Source organism: Ambystoma mexicanum, chromosome 1q, assembly GCF_040938575.1.
Source record: "Ambystoma mexicanum isolate Mex_15411 chromosome 1q, UKY_AmexF1_1, whole genome shotgun sequence".
Taxonomy (NCBI): Eukaryota; Metazoa; Chordata; class Amphibia; order Caudata; family Ambystomatidae; genus Ambystoma; species Ambystoma mexicanum.
Window position 1 is genome coordinate 35,398,055 of NC_090922.1, and position 22,402 is coordinate 35,420,456.

At 45.3% G+C, this 22,402-nt stretch overlaps 1 protein-coding gene across 3 annotated transcripts in view; it reads right to left on the reverse strand.

Annotated features, from left to right (window-relative positions):
* The window catches only part of ADAT1 (adenosine deaminase tRNA specific 1), a 528,266-nt gene extending 509,138 nt beyond the window's left edge, over nt 1-19,128 (reverse strand). Inside the window, exon 1 of one of the 3 annotated variants that reach the window (XM_069635460.1) lies at nt 19,009-19,128. The gene's annotated coding sequence lies outside the window, so the exon portion shown is untranslated. Of the gene's footprint in view, nt 1-18,966 lie in introns of all 3 variants that reach the window. The other 2 variants (XM_069635462.1, XM_069635461.1) reach the window with 2 other exon arrangements.
* Nucleotides 19,129-22,402: the final 3,274 nt, after the last annotated feature.

Here is a 22,402-nt window from a genome sequence, read left to right on the forward strand (position 1 = left end):
AATGGATTTGGTCATGGCGCCAAAAAGAAAGAGTTCTCAGCTCTGTAAGACCCGTACACCAGGTGCTTCAGAGTCTCGATTTGCTCTTTTTCTGTACAGAACCGACAATGGTTTGAAGTTTGTTTGGGTCCGTTCCTTAAGCGTATCGCTACAATTTCATTAGTTAGGAGTATGTTTAATTTGAAACGCAGAAACGGCGTCCTCCCTTTCTTGTCAAGGAATTTCTTGAGGTATTGCAGGAGAGAACCCAACTTTCGTAATTCATGGTCGAGTTGATGTAGTTTGGATGTCGCCACTTTGTCCAGAGTGGCAATCCAGTCCTTTTCATACAATTTACTTTTTTACCCTGCAGGTTTTTTTTTAAATGTCTTCTCTGGAACGTTGGGTGCTGCTATAAATAGCCTTTGTAAGCTGTACGCAAGGAAGAATTCAAAGGGCTGTTTGTCAAGATTTCTATGCGTAGAAAGGCCTTTTACGTACCTCATCTGGAGAGCTGTGTGTATTATGTGTATTTTGTATGTGTGAGGTCTGTGTCAGATGTATAAATGTGTGTATATGTATATGTGGTATGGGTCAGTGACTGGTGGGTGAATGTGATTGTGTGGGTGTTTCAATGGTCTGGGTAGGTGAGGTGCCTATGTGGAGAATGCTGTGTAAGGGAGTGTGAGAGAAGGTATAAGGTTGGTTGACTGGTGGGTGAATGAGTATGAATGTGATTGTGTGTGTTCAAATGTTCTGAGTGGGTGGGTGCATGCCTGTGTGGAGAACGCAGTGTGAGAGTGTGAGTAAATGTGATAGAAGGTTCATGGGTGAGTGAATGATGGGTGAATGAGTAGGAATGTTAATGTGTGTTAATGTTGTTGGTGGGTTCATGAACTATTTGAAACGTGATTCTTTGTTTTGAATTTACCTGCAAAAAGGAACCTGCGGAAGTTAACTATGTCCCCGAGAACTCTGTGTGAGAGAAGCCATCCTCTTGGGCTACAAGAAACTTGCATATTGGTAACAGCAACGTGGGGAAGAGAGCCATTTGAGCCATTTCCTGGAACTGTGAACATTGTAAACTTGAAACTTTTTGGTCAGAGTTTTATCTTTTCGTTTTTGGAAAATGTGTGCACCTTGAGGTTCATTGAGAATATCCTTTGGGCCTTAGAGTTAATGTTTAGAGTGTGAGGGCCAGAATAGGATTTCAGACACAGGATGTATTTTCACTTTGGACATCTTGACAAAGGATAGATCCCTTAATTTTTGGTGGAGGTAGGGGAATACCTCCTAAAATAGGGATAGTAAGGCATTTCCCCCAAACCTTTTGGTTTTAAAAAAAGGTTTTTAGCCAGAACTAGGAGTCCTCTGAGTCCGCGTCTCATTCCTGGCTCCTCACACAACTGAAACCCCTCTCTTTCTATTCTAACGAGCATAACCCCTCTCTCTACCCCACTCTACCTCTACTCTCTCTACTCCATCCACCATGCCCCCTCTGTCACTGTCCGCACCCACCCTACTCCCTCTTTCTATATCCTACCAACCCTACCCCCTCTCTCCAATCAACCTGCCCTATGCCCTATGTTCTCCCTTTACCCACCACCCACCTACCCCCTCTCTTTACCCCCACCCACTTACCCCATTTCCATCTATCCCAAGCCACCCTAACCCCTCTATTTCCCCAACCACCCTATTCCCTCTCTTGCTAATCCACCCACCCTTCTCGCATTCTCTCTACACCTACCCTACCCACTCTCATTACAGCAAACAGTACCTCTTCTCTCGCTGCCACACCCACCCACCTTACCCCCTGTGATCCTTCCTCTCACGCTCTCGCTGTATTTCTTACGCTATCCCTCTCACCCGTTCATCATCAATGGCACCTTCTATTTTTCCCTTGTTCTATTCCTTCTCATTTTCTTGCACACATGCATCCCTTCTAGCATCCTCCTTTGAAACTTTACGCTCTCCTTTTAACAATCGCGCCCATAAATGCAAAATCCAAAGAACTATTGCCTTATCCAATTCTTGTTGTTTTTAATGGATATCAGGCCCAGAGAGCTGCTTTAAAAAAGATTTAAATGCTGGCAGTACTTCAGAGGGGGCCCCTCTCCTGCAGGAAGTGTCAATTAAGTTTATAGGTGCAAATTAATTTTCAAAAAATTAAATGGAGATTATATACATGGATGTTTCCTATGTTCTATGTGGGTGTTCCAAATTTAAAATGAAAGTCAATGTGATTCTAGCACCCTGCAGGTTGGCGATGGCAGGAGTGATCACGTTTGTCATTTGTTTAATAGACATTCAACCCCGTTAAATATAGTCTATTTCCTATGTCTAATGGGCAAGGGGAGTTCCTGTCAAAAATGAAATAAATGTGGACTGTTCTAAGGAGTAAACGCTCTCCTGCATAAAACTCCAAATAAAATGACAAGTGCACAAGCTGGCAGGAGAAAAGACAGCAATTACCCACTATCAGTGGGTAATTGTCCAATGTTTTATGTATATATATTAGGCAGGTGCCTATGCTGATCCTTGTTTCGCCACTTTTTCAAAGAATAATAATTTACCTCCGTTCATGAACATACATCAATAACTGTGCTGCATAGGGCGTGAAAACACCAGAACCACGCGGTTATCATGCCACGAAAACCTGAGTAAGTACTGAATAAGGTGTGACACATTCTTTTGGAGGAATCTCATCTCAATAAAAGAAAGTTGGAATTTGGAAACAAAATGTAAGGCACTCAGAAAAAAGGAAATCAATAGAAAAATAAATAGAATTAATTGATTATCAACCATGAAATGTAAAAATAAATGTACAAGTTGTCTTTTTATTGAAATCTCGATGAACATAGAACAGTCAGAATGCAATACCAGTACACACATCATTAAGGAACGAACGAAAATCCATTTTTACATTTTCTTAGTTGACACCCTCATCCAAACTAATAGGATAAGTGAAAGGAAAGAGAAAAAAAAGAAAGAAAAAAGATAGATCACAAGAATACTAGCAAAGGCCACACAATTCAGCATATCGATCCCACAAACTCTCTACATCAGAATGAACTCTGTAATAGATGTTTCATCACTTGAGTGTATTCCAGGAAGGTGGCCCAGATACGGGAGAATTTCGACATTCAATCAGATATGTGTGCTGCGAAGGCATCTTGAAGAAAGACACAGACAACAAAATCACTTTTGTACAAAAATGGTTGCTCTCCCAGCTTCAAAACCACATTCAATTCAAATCTCTCAGCTTTCAATAATGATTCCAGCTCTTTGTAACCTTTCACGTTTTCCAATAGTTCACATAGATTGCTCCTTTCTTCAATCACTTCAACACCCTTTAAACAAAACAGCTTCTGTATCTTGACTTCCCTTGGTTCTTCCCAAGTAAGGGTTACTCGGTCTAGGCGCAGTTGTCGGAGCACACAGTCCACCCATTACAGGTCACGTAACTGTATCCTTGGCACTTCGTTATGCACTTGGCTTGCCTTTGGACTTCCGTGTCAACAAAGGTTTTCTCTCTGAACCTGTGTCATTAGACCACATTCAATTCTGTTTCTCTCAGGCAGTCTCTTGGCCATGCCACAACGTGACTTTCATACAACTCACCCCATGGTGTTTATTCCTTTTTCACCACCTTGCTTTCATATTGTCCATTAGAACTTATCACTTGCTTCACTTAGTTCATAAGTGCCCATTACTGGCTTTCACTTTGTTCATACTTTCACATTGTTCATTAATGCATTTTACTTGTTTTCACTGCATTTATAAATGCACATCACTTTCTTTTCATTTGTGCGGTATTTCCATATACTCTGCATATCTTTTCTCTATTTTGTTATTCAATAATACTTGTTGCATTTCAAAGGTACTTTGCAGCTTGTTCGGTATTCATTATTCTTCCATTCGGTCTTCCAACCCATTCATTATAATTTTCTCCTCGATCAGCATTTCCGTCTGCCCAATTCCAGCACCTGAAGCGCCACGTTATGAGTGTTCCCTTTTTTTACTCACCAGTGTCCGGACGCTCCTTGAGGCATCTTCGTTCTCTTCTCCAGCTTGCTCTCGCTCCCCTTGTGCTGGTCGGGAGCTCCGGCGACCAGCGCTCACCTCCTTTGAACCTTGCTGCAGCGGTCTGCAGCAAACTGGAGTCTTCATGTGTCTCACATCTCTGGCTGTGGACACACGGCACAGGGGACTGCTGGGTTCACGACCCTCTTATGGCCCACTCGGGCCCCACCGTCTCTCTCACCCCTCTGCAGCGTTCGGCGTCCTTTTCACCAGCCCCTCTCCAGCCTTTTTCACGTTGGATTGCTGCATCCTTCTTCCCAGGCGGGTTTCTCCCTCGCTCCTGCCTGTCTCTCCTTTTATGCACCTGTAGTCTCTCAATTGGTAGCATGTGCAAGTCCTTTGCCTGACCATAATTTATTCCATTGGTGGGACATGCCTAGCCGTTGTAATGGTACTCCATAGTCCTCTTCCTTGTCTCAGTATTAAAGTGGTGTTCATGACTGGAAGTGTGCATAACTCCCAGTTGTCTCGTCCTCGTCCCAGTCTTAAAGGACTATGAATGTGGGACAGTTGGTGAGTGTGAAAGGGGAAAAGACTGAATGGAAGGGGGCCGAATTCCCAGTCGTTTCTTCCCCGTTTGTTATGGCTTTGACATTTCTCTGTATTAACAAGAGGAGATTGATGTGGGTTTAACCTGCCCATATAAGGAGGTGCCTTCCTAGTTGATCTCTTCCTTGACCCTCTGTAGTGATGGTATTTTAGAGTGTCACGGCACACATTACCCTCAGCGTGTTTTTCTTTGTCTTCCATGCCTAAAAGGAACGAATGTCACCTGATTAGGGTTTTGCCCCAGACTTGGGCTTTGCCGCAGGTTCAGATAATCTCCCAAATATATATCACCCTACAGGATCATGTAAGACCGCTAATCCACCAGTTCCTGGTCACAGATGCACTGTTGCACTCTCCTAGGGCTAGATGCCGTGCTTTTCTCAGGGGGCGGTATGGTGCGATCCTATGTCCAATGCTTCCACAAGCCCAGGCTTGCAATTGCAGAGTTGGCCCAGTTGCTAGAGCTTGGTCTTGTCAGCCAAGACTTGTGCTTACTAATATGGCCTCAATAGGTGCTGAAGCTCGGGGTTGCCACTGGAGCATGTAGACCCTATGTAAGGTTATGCACAGCCCATCGTCCTCCAATTTAGGGGAAGCTCCAGCTGATCAATGCCCTCTGTTCTGAAATTAAAGGCCCTTCCTTGCCTCCAATGTGCACTAGCCCGCAGAGTTCCTGAAATTTTTGGTAAATCTGGGATTCAGTGGCTCTCTCTGCTGCCCACATTTGAAGGCACGCTCCGGTTCTCACTGCAGGCGCTCAACTCAGATGGATCGTATCACTCAGCACAGCAGGTCAGCCCGCGCCTCCCTCTCCCCACCACGGGATGGCACGGGACTGACCTACTTCCAGTTGTTGCGGGAAGCCGGGCAGCCAATCGCAGAACTCCTCCACACAAGGTTTCCGCACCCCGGCAACGCACTAAGCAGGCCACTCTCCTCTTCAGCACCTCTCACCAGTCCGTGCTAATGCGAGCTCTGGGGCCACATTGATCAGCCCGCATTGGCCCCCTGGAAACCGCTGCCCGCAGGATGTTAAGAGAGCCCACGGGCCCCCGACCTCATGGCGGTACGAGGCCGCTATTTTAGTATCCGACTGCACAGTCTGGATAGGACAGCAGCGAGTCCCGCCCACGGCCAAGAGGCAGCCACCATCTTCTGTGATCAATGAAGCTGCCTCACTGTATCTCGTTCAAGGTACGCAGGTTTCGTTTTACAAATGGCTCATCTGCTTGTGTCGCCGAGGACGTGGATTGTTAAAGAAGACTCAGAGGTAGTTTTATCTTATATTAAGTGCCGCATTAGGAGATTTATGGTGCCGCTCAACGGCGCCTACAGCAGGAACATATCCATCAGGTGAAATCTGTAAAGGAAAAATCAACAAGTATATAGGAGCAAAGTGTATATATGAAACACAACATTATAAGCCCTGAAGAAGCTCACTTACAGGCATATAAAGTAAATAAGGGTCTAGGAGTGAAACATGTGTAGACTGTACTAGGAGTGGCAGGGGAGAATATTACATGTCTGGCAAAAGGAATAGTTTTAATCTGCTTTCTTTGGAAAATAATAATGTTATATACATTTTGTTAAATGATTTGGGATTAATTCTTCTGAGGATCAAACAAATTCATCAATAAATATTATTTGAATAAAACACATTAAGCGCATAAGGGCAATTCTTGTAAAATGCTAAATGTCATTTTACAATGTGCCAGAGCGTAAACGAAAAGCTTAACATGCTTTTATGCTTCACTTTTACAATCCAGTACAATTTACAAGCATTCCGAAACGTAGGAAGGCAGCAAAGTGGAGATAGCATCTCCGTTTTGTTGTCCTCCTCCGTCTTGGAAGAGCATTTGGTTGTTCACCTGCATGAGATTTTCATGCAGGAGTAAAACTAGAGATTCCAATAGAAAGAGCCTCTTATCAGCACCTGCTACCCACCCATGCTACCTGCACTGTCTCTATTCCCACCCACTGTGACCCCCACTCTCTCTACCCGCACCCACCCACCTTACCCCTCTCTATCTACCCCCACCCACCTGCCTACCTTAACCACTCTCTCTACCCCTACCTGCCCGCTCTACGCCCATTCGCTCTACCCAGACCCACTGTATCCCCTCTCTACTTCCACCCACCTGCCCTTCTTCCTCTCTCTAACGCCACCCGCCCGACCCCCTACTCTCGGCCCCATCCACCCACCCTAACACTCTGTAACCCCACCCACTCGCCCAGCCTCCTTTGTCTACCTCCACCCACTGGCACCATACCCCTTCTCCCCTTCTACCCCATCCACCCTGACCCACCTTACCCTCCCCCGCCCACCCTACCCTCTCTTTATTACCACCAGTCACCATACACCCATCTTCAGCCCCACACACCATACGCCACTCTCTTTACCTCGCCCACCATGCACCCTTTCTACTCCCTCTCCCTCTATCCTACCCACCGTACCCCTTCTCTCTACACCTCACACACCCACCCTAGCCCTTCTCAACCTTCCTCTCACACTGTTGCTTTATTTCTTACTGTGACGATTCACAGGATCTTGTCACTTCTCCCTACAGGGGAGCCCTTCCCTGTGAGGCTAGGGAGGTGTGCCTGTTACGCTACACAACATTCCGTCTAGGGGTGGTGGAAGAAGGACCTCACAGTGAGACTTTCCTCTTAGGGACAAGTACTCCTGTTCCGTCAAGGAACTCCCTAAGCTCCTCAATGAAAAGTCTACAATATCATCAGGACTTCCTGAGAGCCATCCCACCCAGGTCAATGTTTGTTACTCAAACATCACAGACTACTGGGACAAAGCAAATCGAGCGAGTAATAAAGGCTGCTCCAGGAAGAGAGACGAGGGACTTGACGTATACGCTGGGGAGGATCCAGCACTTTCCAATAAAAAGAAGGACCAACATACTGTGTTGGTGGCGCACACAGACGTTTCAAAGCTGTTGAGACAGAGAAACAAGTAGAGCCCCGGAGGTGCTTAGTCCAGAGGACGCTGGCAACTGAGAAGGAAAGGAGGCACAGAGAGAATAGAAACCCAATCCTATGCTGCCCAAGAGAAATACAGAAGAATGCTAAGTCTGCGAGAGAACAGGATCTGCATAGCCGCAAGTCGAAGAAAGAAAGAACTCAAGAAGCGTTCAGGAAACCCGAGGAAGCCTGACCCCACAGGAAGACCCAGTAACACTGACCCAGCAGTAAGAAGATAACGGGAGTGGCATGAGACTCGGGAGGGGTGAAGGGCAGAAGAAGACCACGGGACTCATCATACTCATCCCAGTGGTTGTGAATGTCTTAAAGAAATTGAAGAATACCAAGGGGCTCATCATACTTTTCCAGTGGTTATGATTACTTTAAGAGTGAACATCATAAAGACAAGAAAGGACATTTTGAAGCTAAAATCAGTCAGTCCAGGAAGAGGTTGATAATCGAACCAAGTGTAGAAAGTAGTAAAGCGACATTGCAAGAGTCCCAAAGGAATAGGGGTCAAGACCTATCTTGAAAAGCCTAAGAACTGTATCTAAGGAACAAAAGGGTCGACCTTGGAGGTTGAACAGTCCCCTAGAGGAACTAAAGGAACTGGTTCATGTAATCACAAATAACGATTTGAAGATAGAATATTGAGGCTAGAAAAGCCTGTCCAGGAGAAGGGAGTCATTCTCATGGACTTCTTTATTTTTGATGTTTTGAATAGTGGTAGAGTTAGCATAGATTGGAATGTGGACGGAGGACAGGCTGTTGATTTGGACTGCACCATCTAGGACGAGAAACCTAGTTAGTTTTGTGTTAGGTTGGACAAACCCTTTTTTTCCTATTATTTACATAAAACTTGGTAAGAATGGTACGACTTTGTTCAACTCCTCCTTCTGACCTACCACATTACCCTCTCATTCTCACCACTTTTCATTCAGATATTCTCTTGCTCATCATCGATGGCACCCTCTTTAAGTGGCTTCTTCCCTTACTCTATTACCCTTCTCATTCTCTTGCACACCTGCATCCCTACTCACATCCTCCTGTGAAAGTTTACACTCTCCCCCTTGCACCCTGGTGCCTATAAAGGCAAAATGCAAAGAACTGTTGGCTTTTCCAATACTTATTTTCAATGGGTATCAGGCCCAGAGAGACAATTTAAAAAAATGTAAATGCTGGCCGCAGCCCTCCATGCAGGAAGTGTCAAGTAAGTTCATAGGTGCTAATTCATTGAAATAAAATTAAATGGGGATTATACACATGTATGTTGCTTTTTTATTTCTATGTGTGTGTGACAAATTTAAATGAAAAGTCAATCTCTTTCCAACCCCTGCAAGTTGTTGATGAGGCGCGCGCCTGTAAGCACCATGTTTTTCATTTGTTAAATTGACAAACATCCCTTTTAAATACATTCTATTTCCAATGCCAATTGGGCCAGGTGAGTGTCTGTAAAAAAATGTATAAATGTGCAGGGTTCTAAGGAGTAAACCCTTTCCTGCATAAAACTCCAAATAAAAATACAGGTGCAAAGAAGGGGAGTGTAGCAAGGGGGGGTCAAGTTGACAGGGGGAAAGACAGTAACTACCCCCTCTTAGGGGCCATTTTACAATGCTTTATGTATATATCAGACAGGTGCCTATGCTTTTCGTTGTTTCGCCACTCTTTCAAAGAAAAATTCATCTTAGTTTATGGACATAAATCAATTACGAAGCTGCATAGGGCGTGAAAATGCAAGAACCATGCGGTTATCATGCCACGAAGGACCTGAATACGTGTGAACAATTATTTTGGAGGAATCTCATCTCAATAAAAGAAAGTTGGAATTAGGAAACAAAATTTAAAGGGCTGAGAAAAAAGAAAACTATAGAACAATAAAAATAATCAATTGATTGTAATCAACCGTTAAATGTGTAAAGGAAAAATCGACAAGTATATAAAAGCAATGTTTATATATAAGCCCTGAAGGAACTCAGTAAGAAAATAAGGTATTATAAGTGAAACACAAGTAGGCAGTTCTAGGAGTGGCAAGACAGAATATTACATGTCTAGCAACAGGAATAGCTTTTTTTTGTAAAATAACCTTAATGTTTTTTATTAAATGATTTTGATTAATTCTATTGAGGATCCAACTGAATTCGTCTATTTGAAATCCATTTTCAAATAAATATTATTTAAATAAAATACACTTAGCGCGTATGGGCAGTTCCTGTAAAATGATAAATGCCATTTTACAATGTGCCAGGCGTAACAAAATGCTTTTACACTTCACTTTTACACTCCAGTACATTTTGCAGCCGTCCCAAGATGTAGGAGGGCAGCAAAGTGGAGATAGCATCTCCACTTTGGCAACGTGGAGATAGCATCTCCACTTTGCTGTCCTCCTCCATATCGCAAGTGCATTTGGTTGTTTGCCTGCATGAGATTTTCCCAAAGGCGTAAAACCAAAGATTTTAACGGAAAGAGCTTCTCATCAGCACCTGCTAATGAACAGGCAGAGTGCATTGGAATCGATTATAAAACACTGCCTGCGAATCATATTTGCAGGCATGAGCTAATCTTGAGCTTGGCGTATCATAAATGAAAGTCATAAAAGTCTTGCATAAGGCTTTTACGTCTTTCATTTACGATACACCCCATTTTCATTCACCTGTATGGCAGACAGTAGGGGCGTAGTGCAACTTGTGTTTCCACCGCTCCCTTCCTCTCTGTCATACAAATCCTCCAGTATTCTCACTGGCATGCATTTTCATGGTGGTGCAAAAGCCGGGGATCCCTATGGAGTCTGCTGGCTTTATGCACCAACTAAAAGCAGACGGGCTCTGTAGGGATCCATTGCAAACGCTCTCTGCCATGCACACATGGCAGGCAGCATTTACTCAATTTACACAGTGGAATGCAAAAGGGAAGGGACAAAAGGCAATGTACATGCTTGTACGCCACCTTTTGTCATCATCTTTTGCACTCTGCCTACAAATGACAAACGAGTCCCCGCCGCCGAATTACTTTTACACTCCAGTATATTTTGTAACCGTCCCAAGATGTAGGAGGGCAGCAAAGTGGAGATAGCATCTCTACTTTGCTGACCTCCTCCATATCGGAAGAGCATTTGATAGTTTGCCTGCATGAGATTTTCTCAAAGGTGTAAAACCAAAGATTTTAACGGAAAGAGCTTCTCATCAGCACCTGCTAATGAACAGGCAGAGTGCATTGGAATCGATTATAAAACACTGCCTGCGAACCATATTTGAAGGCGTGAGCTAATTTTGAGCTTGGCGTATCATAAATTAAAGTCATAATAGTCTTGTATAAGGTTTTCACGTCTTTCATTTATGATACACCCCATTTTCATTCACCTGTATGGCAGACAGTAGGGGCGTAGTGCAACTTGTGTTTCTACCGCTCCCTTCCTCTCCGTCATACAAATCCTCCAGTATTCTCACTGGCATGCATTTTCATGGTGGTGCAAAAGCCAGGGATCCCTATGGAGTCTGCTGGCTTTATGCACCAGCTAAAAGCAGGTTGGGCTCCATAGGGATCCATTGCAAACGCTCTCTGCCATGCACACAAGGCAGGCAGCATTGACTCAATTTACACAGTGGAATGCAAACGGGAAGGGGCAAAAGGCAATGTACATGCTTGTACACCACCTTTTGCCCTCATCTTTTACACTCTGCCTACAAATGACAAACGAGTCCCCACTGCCGAATTTCAGGGAAAATGATCCCCACAATGTTTTTTTCTCCCAAAGCGGAGAGTAAAAGTAAAGAGTAAAGGTGATTTCGCATTAATTTACACCCTACTTTTACACTCCGCTTTGGGAGTATTTAAAATTGCATGCAGGGGACCAGCAACACTTAAGTGTAAGTGTTTGTGGCCTGCTGAAATCTGAATGACAGAAGCATAGGTCAATGGCAGGTGCTGACCATGTCCCATTATGAAATGGCCCACCAATGCCTATGCCCTAGGAGTTTGAAAAAGAGGGGCACATGGGCAAAGTGCTGCCAAATGGGTTTCAATGTCATTCCTCCACTCTTCAAACTCATATCATTAGTTTTCGGCTCACACTGTGAGAGACAAAACTAAAAAGGAGGACTCCAGCTCCATGACGCAAAGATAATTTTGTGTAGAGGTGAAACTTGCAATGGAATAATTTATTGAGATTTTCTTGTGCAAATCTCATGAATACCCAGATAAAGCTTTTATCCGTCAGCCCCACAATCCTTTTGGAGGGTGTAACTTAAGTATGAATCTAAGAAGACGTTGGACAGAGCATGTTTATCTCACATGAAGAGATTGACTAGTGTTAGCAGGGCAGTGGGCAAATCCCAGACTGGGTTGTTAGAACTAGAACCCTAGTATAGATGTTTTACAGTCATGTAAAATTCCTAAAACCAAGTCAAATGGTGAGGTAGTATAAATGCCAACATCTAAGATCAAGAGGGGGATTTTGTGACATAAAAAGTGACAATACATTGGCCTCATTGCGCATAGCTCTGCAAAAAAGGATGTTAGTTGGATAATGGGAAAGACAGATATGGAAACCTGTAATATTGATGGGTCCAGGTCCAAGCTATCCGTTGTTACCTGTGTGCCAATATGAAAACTATGTGTTCTTTTTCATGGGTATCAATGGGTACTGTGGAGGCATCTTGGAATAAGACACAGACAACAGATTGTGAATGAACAATACAAGTTTATTAATTTAAAAGTCAGGATGGGAACCTATCTTGTCCTATCCAGTGGTGGAATTTCCTTACCAAACAAAGACTAAGGAAAATCAAACTCCAAGAATTCAATTTAGGAATGTGTCTGTGTCCAGAACCTATACTTGCCCTCACAATTAATCTATACAATGTGTAAGGATGTGTGAGAAACCTGAAGGTGTCTCACCCGCTAGTCCCCAGGGATCTGTCATCCAGGTGGCCAGGACAAGGCCATCACTTTTGGATCCAGATCCTCGGGGTGGACCAGTGCGGGAGGATCCACTGAGTGAGGGGTCCTCAGGGAGTGGAAGTAGGACACTGGAGCGTGAGACGCGTATCCCCTTCCCAATAACACCTTTTCCTCATTCTACCAGGTAGGATACCTAGGAATTCAACCCCACCCTTTTCCGACACAAACACTTTCTCACGGACAGTTCACGGTGAGTGACAACGGACTAACACCAGAGCCGTATACCTGACATGTCCCAACACAAGGGTCAGGCAATTACTGATAATTACACACACACACAACTCACTTCCATCACCCTTCCCCACACGGATAAAAGGAGGAGCACGAAAGCACACTCTGAGCAAGGCAAAACACACGAGCAAGCAGCAGTTCCGAGATGGCAGTTTAATACGAGGAGAAAGACTGACAGGGTTGAAAGGTGGGAATTGGCCTTAACGTTTTCAAAGGAAGGAAACCACAACTTTCACGAGCACTCCAGAATAAGAATCAAGACCGGGAATTAAAGCTGAAGAAATGTGCAATGTGTGTCGAAGGTACCCAGGGCTCTCCTGCATCGATAACTGGGGCAGGCAGGAGAGTTTGCCACCATGGTACTGTCCTTGGCTCCTACAACAAAGCCACTCCAGTAAAGTCAGCACAGACGGTGAGTCGGGGAGACTGATAGCAGACCGGTCTGTGTTAGAACCAAGGTTGCAAGCGGCAACATTGTATGACGAAATCTGCAAAGAACAGAGTGCAAGGCGTATGTGATGAGCGACACAAATATAATTGAATATCCAAGGAGTGACTGAAATTTTTGAAACCCAGGTAGATGTCATGTACAGAGTGGTCTGGCGCCACGTGGGTGGACATTCGAAGGTCTCTGTTAGGTATCCAAATGAGAGTGTAAAATTGTGAACTGTGAAATCGAAGTGGTCCTGCAATGGGTCAAGCCAAACCCTGTACACATACCAAAGTCTTCGGTAGCTAATACGAACTGTAATTGGTCTGAGCCCGGCTGAGGAGCCTCCGGGATGAACCGTGAGTCACCTGAGAAAGGATTGTGGTAGAAAAGGGGATCTGAGCCCGGCTGGGGGGATCCAGGGTGAAGAGTGCATCGCCCTACTTGAATACTTGGAAAGGAACTTTTTGTTTGTTTGATACATCAGGCCCTCTGGATCTAGAGACTTTTGATAACTTAAGAGACTTGGGCATAGAAGGCCGTGATGCTTGTATTAGAACTGTGTCCTCGTGGCGAAGAAGCCCAAGAGTGTGCTATGCTCGAGTGAACCGCCTTATCCTGTGCTGAAAACGTGGGGAAGGGAGGCCAACGGCCTGAACATCTGACTTATCATTTTGTGAACACTTCCTTCTTTTTCATGAACATTTCCCCACACTAGTTGTAAATTAGGAGTAAGGATTGGCAATAGGTTTTTTTTTAGTATAGGCCCCTTTATTTTGACTCCGCTAGGACTGCATTATCATTATTTGATGGCCGTAGCTTGCTCCCACCTTAGATTTAGGTTTAGATGGGCATTTATCACACTCTTGATAGAGTTCAATAAACACCCTTGAACTGTGGTCACTTGGGTCTATCTTATTTTGATACCATGCCTTCCCTACAGATGTCAGCAACCAACAAAACAGTCTTAAACACAAAGTTTGGAGCTCTGTCTAGCTCACGGCTTTCTTTCAGCTCCCTTCCACAAGTATAAAGCAGTTAAAAATATTTCTCAGGATTGCCTTAAGTTCAGATATAAAGTTAACCAATACTCGGGGTTCCCTTCCCCAAGTTCCATAACACAGTTCCAACTACAAAAGCAAATTTAACCTCAGAGTTCCCTTCCCCAAAATTTGCTTGCAATATAGAAGGATATTTTCAAGATTTCTTAAAGGTTCGTGCCACACTTGCACCCTATGGCAGTGGTTGGTCTTGGTACAAGAATATAATTACCAGAAAGTTGTAGTTCAATCATTTATTATAGCATTAATCGCCAAAGTTCCATTCACTCTAGAGCACAACGTACAATTGTTTCACTTGTATTAAATTCCCTTGCATTTGTTAAACTTCTGTTTAAAGTACGCCTTGTTATGTTTCACTTTATAATGCTTTGAATATCGTGCCCAGCACTCAGAGATATTAATAGCAATTAGCATTCATTTCATCGCAATCTAATGAGTCTCTGTAAGTTGCTTTTATAATGCGACCAGCACTCGAGAACCATCGTTACAATTAGAAAAGGTGTCATTCATTTAGCTTTCGTGTTATAAGTTTGTGAATGTTGCCTTTGTAACGTGCCCAGCCCTCGTAGATTTTCGAAAATGTGCCTTCTCAAGCACGCAGCCACTCCGATACAAAGTATACTCATTTGTTCAAGAGTTAATTGGGATTTCATTCAGGGATCTTCGAATTGACAAAACAGTGGTGGGCTCGCCACTGGACGAGGTGTTCTGGCGACCCAAGGTGGATAGACCTGCAAAGATGTACTGTAGCAGGATAGAGGCCCTAGTGGGGGATTCATGGAATGAGCTGGTGCGGAGGGTGAACTTGACCACCTTCCCCTCCCCGCTGACGTTGCGGTTTAGGAATCCCCAGTTCACAGCAGGAATAGAAAGGGGTGCCTTCAATGGGTGGGAGGTGGTAGGGTGCCACGACCTACGTGGCATGTTCTCGGTTCAGGACATTAAGGGCCTGATTCACAGAATGTTTTCCTATTGGATTGCACCATTATAAAGCGCTTCTGTGAATCAGGTCCTCCATCCTTTACACAGTGCAAGCAGGACTTCGGGCTAGATGAGGGGGAAAGGTATCACTACTCTCTGGCTTACGAGCCCAAAGGTCAGGTCAGCGACCACCATGGATCTCACGCCTTTTGAACGGTTTGTAACAATAGACACATGAACAGGCATTTAGTAGGGGCGTTATATGGGACTATAGCAGAAGGAGCAAGGAGCCAGGCATGGCACTATATGCAGCAGTGAGAAACTACAGTGGGGCAGCCGCTGGAGGGGGAACCTTGGACTTAGTTATGGCATATATCCAAGTTCACGCAGGTTATCCAGATTCAGGAGATGTGGGTTAAGATAATGGTCCAATTGCATCTCACCCAGAAAAACGACATAGATTCTAACCAACTGTGTCAGCGCTCTGCTGGAGGGGATGTGGGGAACTGGGATTGTGGAAGCATACCTGGTGGGAATGCCCAGTCATACAGCCTTATGGGGACATGACCTGTGCAGCAATGATTAGTATTTTGAGTCAGATGCTGGACAACACAGGGATGGCCATCCTGGGAGTGGCCGGGGTTCTGGCAAATCTAGCCTCGTAAGCTCAAAGAAAGACATATGTCATCCTAATAGTAGCAGCAACGCTTGTGGTGGCACACAAATGGAAACAAAAAGCTACCCCCACAGAAAACGAATGGGTTAGTTAAATCTGGAACTTTGTGGCACTGGAGTGGGTGACCCATTTGATTCAAGGGGATCACCACAGGTTTTTCTCAGACTGGGACATTGGGCCTCATTACGATCTTGCTGGTCCGGAAACAAGGGTGCCGGAAAGCTTACCGGCACCCTTGTTTCCGGACTGGCAAAGTACAAGTTTGCATGCCGGGGCCGCTGTGCCCGACAGGTCTGACCCTGCTTGGTGCAGCGGCCATGGTAGGCAGACTCTTCACGGAACCGCTGGCACTGTTAGCAATAGTGCCGTCACTTCCGCCTCCCCACTCCCATAGAGTCCTATGTAACTCTGTGGGAATGGGGAATTACGAAATCCGGTGCCTGACTTCCTGGCACCGCCTGGACTTCTAATGTCCAGGTGGCACCAGGAAGTCAGGCGCCGGTAAAATGTTACAAGTCCGGCGGCAACCCGCCGGTAGCACCGGCAGGGTTACCGCCAAACTCGTAATGAGGCCCATTGTCCTGCATCACTTGAAGCGGGACCCGCGGACCACATGGTGCCTGATAAAAATTAGATTGCTGGGGCTGGTGTCAGTACTCGGTCCACTTGGAGAGGGCACCTTCACAGGTAGCTGGGAGGAGATATGGCTCAAGTTTCTAGGGCAGACGAGGACTATGGGGGGCGTTCTCAAACGGTGCAAGGGCCTGTACAACGGCTGGCGAGAGAGCTGGACACTCACAGAAACTTGGGACTGGGAGCCGTCTACATAGTTTATGGACTCTGGGGCAGGGAACAGGACTGGGTGTGTTGTTGGTTACATGTGTTGGGATTGAGGGAGGCAGAGGGAAGAAGAAGAAGGAGGGTGAGAAGGGATGGGGAGAGGGGGTCACATGTATTCTTACTGTTGAAAATGCCAGTAAAATACATTTTTTTTTAAAGTGCATTGTTACTGTGCTGCCCTCACCAGCCAAAATCAGCTCCCTGGCCGAGCACGAACAAACACACACACACATTATTTGTTCAACATTCACTCACTCATTGCATGAACGGATCATAAGTGACCTACCCATACATTTGATATTCCCCTGCGCCTGTTCCAAATGGGCAGAGGGAAATGTTTTCTTTTCCCTGTGCTTTGGAAAGTGCACCACTTTTGAAAATCGGAACTTGCGTGAAATTGCCCAGGACCCCCTTTCCACCCTCTGCCTTGCGCAGTTGTGCATTTGGTGGGAAAAGAGCACCTAAATTTGCACAACTATAATGTACACATTTAAATGTCCTTTGTGCACGGTTCACCACCTTTTTGGCACAAGTGAAGTGAATGAGCATCCCATCAGTTGCACCAAACATTTTTTGAGAATTGTGGCACGATGGTTTATACCTACTGATCACTTCTTTACACTGTATGTTCTTTTCAGAGAGTGAGGTGTCAGAGGTGAATTAGGAATGGGAAAGGACACACAAGAAGGAAAGGGTGCCTGGGGTTTTTACTGTTGCTGCAGTCATTGACCCCAGATTTGCTCATGAGCAGGTATTATGTTAAATACCATTAGCTCCAGAGCAGATACTGTGACTGGAATTGTTAGCCCCAGAATACGTACTGTGCAGAACAGGTATTGTGTCCGTAGTTATAAGCCCCAGGGTAGATATTTTGTCATATGTAACTGATTAGCCGGTACTATGTCTGGATTCCGTATCCCAGATGCGGTACTGTGTCTGCAATTATTTGCCGCAGGGCCAGTATTGTCAGATGTAGCTGATGAGCAGGTATGACGTGCTGTATCAGAAGCCATTAGCTCCGGAGCAGGTATTGTGTCTGCACTCATTCGCTCCAGCCAGATGATGTGATGGGCGTTTACCATTAGCGCTAGAGAAGGTAGTGTCTGCTCTATTCACCGGGATGCAGCCATTAGACCAAGAACAGACGCTGTGGCTGCAGTTATTATCCATAGAAGGGTCATTAGACTCAGAAAATACCGGATCTGCAACCATTTGTCCTGGGGAATAACGACTTTCAGAGTTGGAACTGGAGACAGTACACTCTGCAATCATTAGCCAACGCAGGATAGAGAGAGAGACAGACAGACAAGACACACACCAGAGCAGGGTGTGTGTAGCAGCCATACCTGCCTAACCTCCGGGTTTAACCCAGAGACTCTCGGATTTTACGCTCTTATCCGTCTCTCCTGCCAAGAGCGTGGAGTTTCCGGGATCCGAGCATCTCTGCCCACGCCTCCATGTGATTGGCCACTAATGGTCTTCTTTTAGTCAATTACATGAAGGTGTTGGCGGAGAACACTGCTCTAAAGACAGAACTTTAGCTACTCGCAATCGTGTGTCATTTTTTTCTACTTTTAAATCTGCCTGCCGCGGACTGATTGGCCCAGCCCTTTCAGTCCAAATGGGGAGACTGCCGCTTTAATGCCCTTTAGCAAACAAACCCCTCAACAATCTCGCAGCCAGTGCTTCATCACATCCCGTGCAATGTGTTTCTCGGATTTGCGGTGCTCTGTAGAAGGCAGAAATGAAGCTGCTGGGCACTAGGGTTGCTGCGGTAACAAAAACCAAAATACTAAACGCCCTGGTCACACACACACGATACTGTATCATGTTTGTGTGTGTCCTCTGCGGTTTTTGCAAAATATGGGTCACCTGAGTACTAGCTCTGCTGTATTTTACAGCAGAGCTATCACTGAGGTGACACATATTTTGCACATCCAGGACTACCTACAACAGCTGTGGTATATCTAGGACAGCGGCGCTATCTCTGGTTGCAAAGATCATGCAGACTTAGCAACCATAAACCGCTAGCTTTGTGCTTTAAAATACGCGTCGTGGCCTTGCGTAAATGTGGGCGGGGAGCAGCAGTCACTGCCTCTGTTAGCCTCCTAGAGCCTGAACTGCACCGTAAATATGCTTCGGCGCAGCTACTGTGTCTATAATACCAACAACAGGCGGCCTTGTCGTTTAGAAAGTCACGTACTAACAATGTTTAATTTCAACATGTTATGAATATAATACAAGGAATTACAGCTTCAGCCTCTTACTTCAACGTGCATTTCCAGAGGTTGCAAAAGGGCTCCTCTTACCAATATAACAACAAAGTGGTAGAATGAACTGAGTTAATGGGTGCTAAAAGAAATGCATATACAATTCACTCCAAGAGCTGGATCACATGCACTCCCCTGATGCTGCAGCTTGCCCGCCCCGGAAACGGAACAGGAGTGTTTCGTAAAGGGCTTATGTTGTTTTCATTATCAATCACATATTTAAAGTCGCTATGAGATCCGATAGAATAGTGTGTTTGTTTTAAAGTTTGCCGACATTTTCTGAAATGCCTTTATAGGGTCTTGACGTATTTCTGTTAAGTCGTCGTGACGTTTTCACGTAGGATGTTTACGTGCTTAGGAAGAGAATCATGGAGAAAGGGCAGTGTTTAGATCCCATCCGAGAAAGGACCATAGCAACGGCCGGCCTACTCTTGTTCACGTGACTTTGGACGTCATCGTTTTGATTTTGGGGAGGAATTTAACTGAGCGGGAAAGCTTAGGGTGCCGGTGTAACCTCAGAATATGCTTCCCATCAGAACATGCTATCACTAGCAAAATCTGACAGCACATGTAACTTCAGATTTTGCTACCAGTCAGAAAATGCTACTGTAAGCATTTTTTGACTTTGTGCTTTCCCTAGGCAACCCTATGTTGTACGGGGCAGTGTAGCATCAACCCTATGTTAGCAATTTTTACCCTATTTTTGTATTAACCCTATGGTATAAATTTTAACCCAATGTTGCGTCATATAAGTAGCGATAGCAAAATCTGATGGCACGTGAAGTCATTTTTTTGCTGCTCTGTTGGCGCTGTCCTTCCCGGCAATTGGAGCTGTGCCTCAGCAATTTAAACCTTATGTTGTGTCATTTATGTAGCGATAGCAAAATCTGACAGCACGCATACTTGCCAACCATACCGATTTAGGCAGTGGGATACAGCTTTTTAAGCAGTCCTACCGCCTACCGATTTAGTGGCAACAAATACCGATTTTTTTAGTAACACATTTTTTTTTTTTGGCCTGACTACTTGAGGCCCGGCACAGCATGATCAGCATCCTTGTAGCTCCTCCCTCACTTCCAAAGAACCGGGTAAGGAGGGAGGTGAGTTTAATTCTACTGCAACTTGCATAGCAACTCAAGATCAACATAATTATTCCTTTTTGTTTCTCCTGTCTGAAAGTAGGGAGATTCTGAGGGAAATCTCAGTGGAACTTATTTCTTGTTGTGAAATGGATGGTGCTTTCCATAAGTCAGACCGTGTGAAAAGCTCCCAGTCAGTACAGAATTCTGCTACTTTATTACAATATCAATGCTTGGGGAATGAGGAAACTAGAAAACCTGTTAACATTCCAAGCTGGGAGGTCCCACATGTTTGGAGGTGGTGGCTGGTGTACCTCAGGGGTGCCTCCTGGGAAGGCCCCTCCCAGTCCGCTTAATAATTCTATTTTGGACATGGTGCTCTGTGTATGCATGAACAGTGGGCCGTCGCCTTCTGACGAAAGCAGAAGTAAATCACTGAGGGAAGCCTCTTCACAGACGGTTGCCTCATCTCCTATATGTCTTAATGAGGAAGAAGCTGGTCACACGGCACACAGCTCACTTATTTGGTACATTCCTTTCTAATGATGGGTCAGAGGATTTTTGCATAGGCCACACCAGGCAGTCTTTTCCTGTGATCTCTTCAAGGCCATATGTCACTTTAGGTCATTTTCTGTGGCGACTGAAGGCCAAAGTTCATGTGACATAATTTCATGGGATATCATCATTATGCTAGTTACTATTTTTGAAACTTTAAGATTCCTACAGATTTTTGGTCACAGAATGTTGCCATCTATGCAGCACGTAAAGTCATTTTTTGCTGCCTTGCAAAGCCGCCTGTGAGGAGTTTAACGAATTTAACCCTATGGTAGCTTAGCGCCGTCCTTCCCTATCAATTGGAGCTGTGCCTCAGCAATTTTAACCCTTTGTTGCATCATTTATGTAGAGATAGCAAAATGTGACGGCAGCGTTAGCAAAATCTGACGGCATGTAAAGTAATTTTTTGCTGCTCAGCAAAGCTGCCTGTGAGGAATTTTACCAATTTAACCCGATGGTTAAATCGGGTTAAATTCAGCGCGAGTCTGATTGCCCTCAGCTCCAAAAGGTTGATGTGTAGTTTGGACTCCGATGGAGACCAACGACTGCTGATTGTCAGATCATTGGCATGGTCTCCCCACCCCGTGAGTCAGGCGTCCATCACTATTGTTATCTTCATCCATGGTTGCCAAAAAGGTTCTCCTTTCCAAATGTTCTCCTGGCAGGCCCACCACCGAAGCACCTGTGAGACTCTGCTCGGAATGTGTAGGAGGTCTGAGAATGGGGAACACTGAGTCCTGAGAGCCCACTGCAGAGATCTCATTCTCAGGCGAGCCTCTGGCACCAGAAAAATGCAGGATTCCCTGAGGCCGAGCAACCTCAGAAAATCGAAGGTCACTAGATGCTGGGCATTCTGGAATTTGGTCACCATCTGCAGAATATCTTGAGCCCTCACCTATGGTGAGGAGGCTTTTCCAGGGATGCATCCAGGACTGCTCCAATGAATTGGAACCTTTGAGATGGTATAATGTGAGACTTATTGAAGTTGAGGGAGAAGCCCAGTTTGCAAGGTGAAGTTGAGATGTTTCGGGGCCTGTTTGGGGGATATGGCCCTGATCAGCAAATCGTCCGCCTAGGGGTAAATGTGAATTCCTCCTCTCCTGAGACCCGCTGCCACAACCACCATCAACTTGGTGAAAACCCTTGGGGCGGAGGTCAGCCCAAATGTCAGGACCCGAAACTGATAATGAGAACCGCCAACGGCGAACCTCAGGTACTGTCTGTGCTTGTGAAGAATCGGCACATCAACGTAAGCATCCTGAAGGTACAATGATACCATCCAATCCTGAAGCTGGAAGGCCTGAACGATCTGAGAAAGTTACCATCTTGAACTTGTCCTTCCTGAGGAACTTGTTCAAGTCACTTAAGTCCAAGATGGGTCTCAATCCTCCGTCCTTCTTTGGTATTTGAAAGTACAGACAGTACCAACCCTTGTTCCTCTCCGCTACAGGTACTAGTTTTATAGCATCTTTCTCTAGCAGGGTTAGTCTTTCCTGCATAAGGAGCGGATCTGCAACTTTTTAAGAGCTGTTCCCCGGTGGATGACTCAGAGGCTTTTTTAGAAAGGGAAGGCAGTAACCTTGGGCAACTGTTTCCAATGCCCATGCATCTGAAGTAATAGCCTGCCATTGTGTGAGATGCGGTGACAATCTGCCCCCCACTGCAGTCTTGTGTGCTAAGTCCTCACAGAGGTTTTGGGGCGGCTGACGCAGTGGCTGATGGCAAAGTAGCCTCTGCTGTTGCGGTCTTAGTATCTCTTCCCCGTCCACCACAGGGAAATCTTCTCTGGCCTCTTTGTA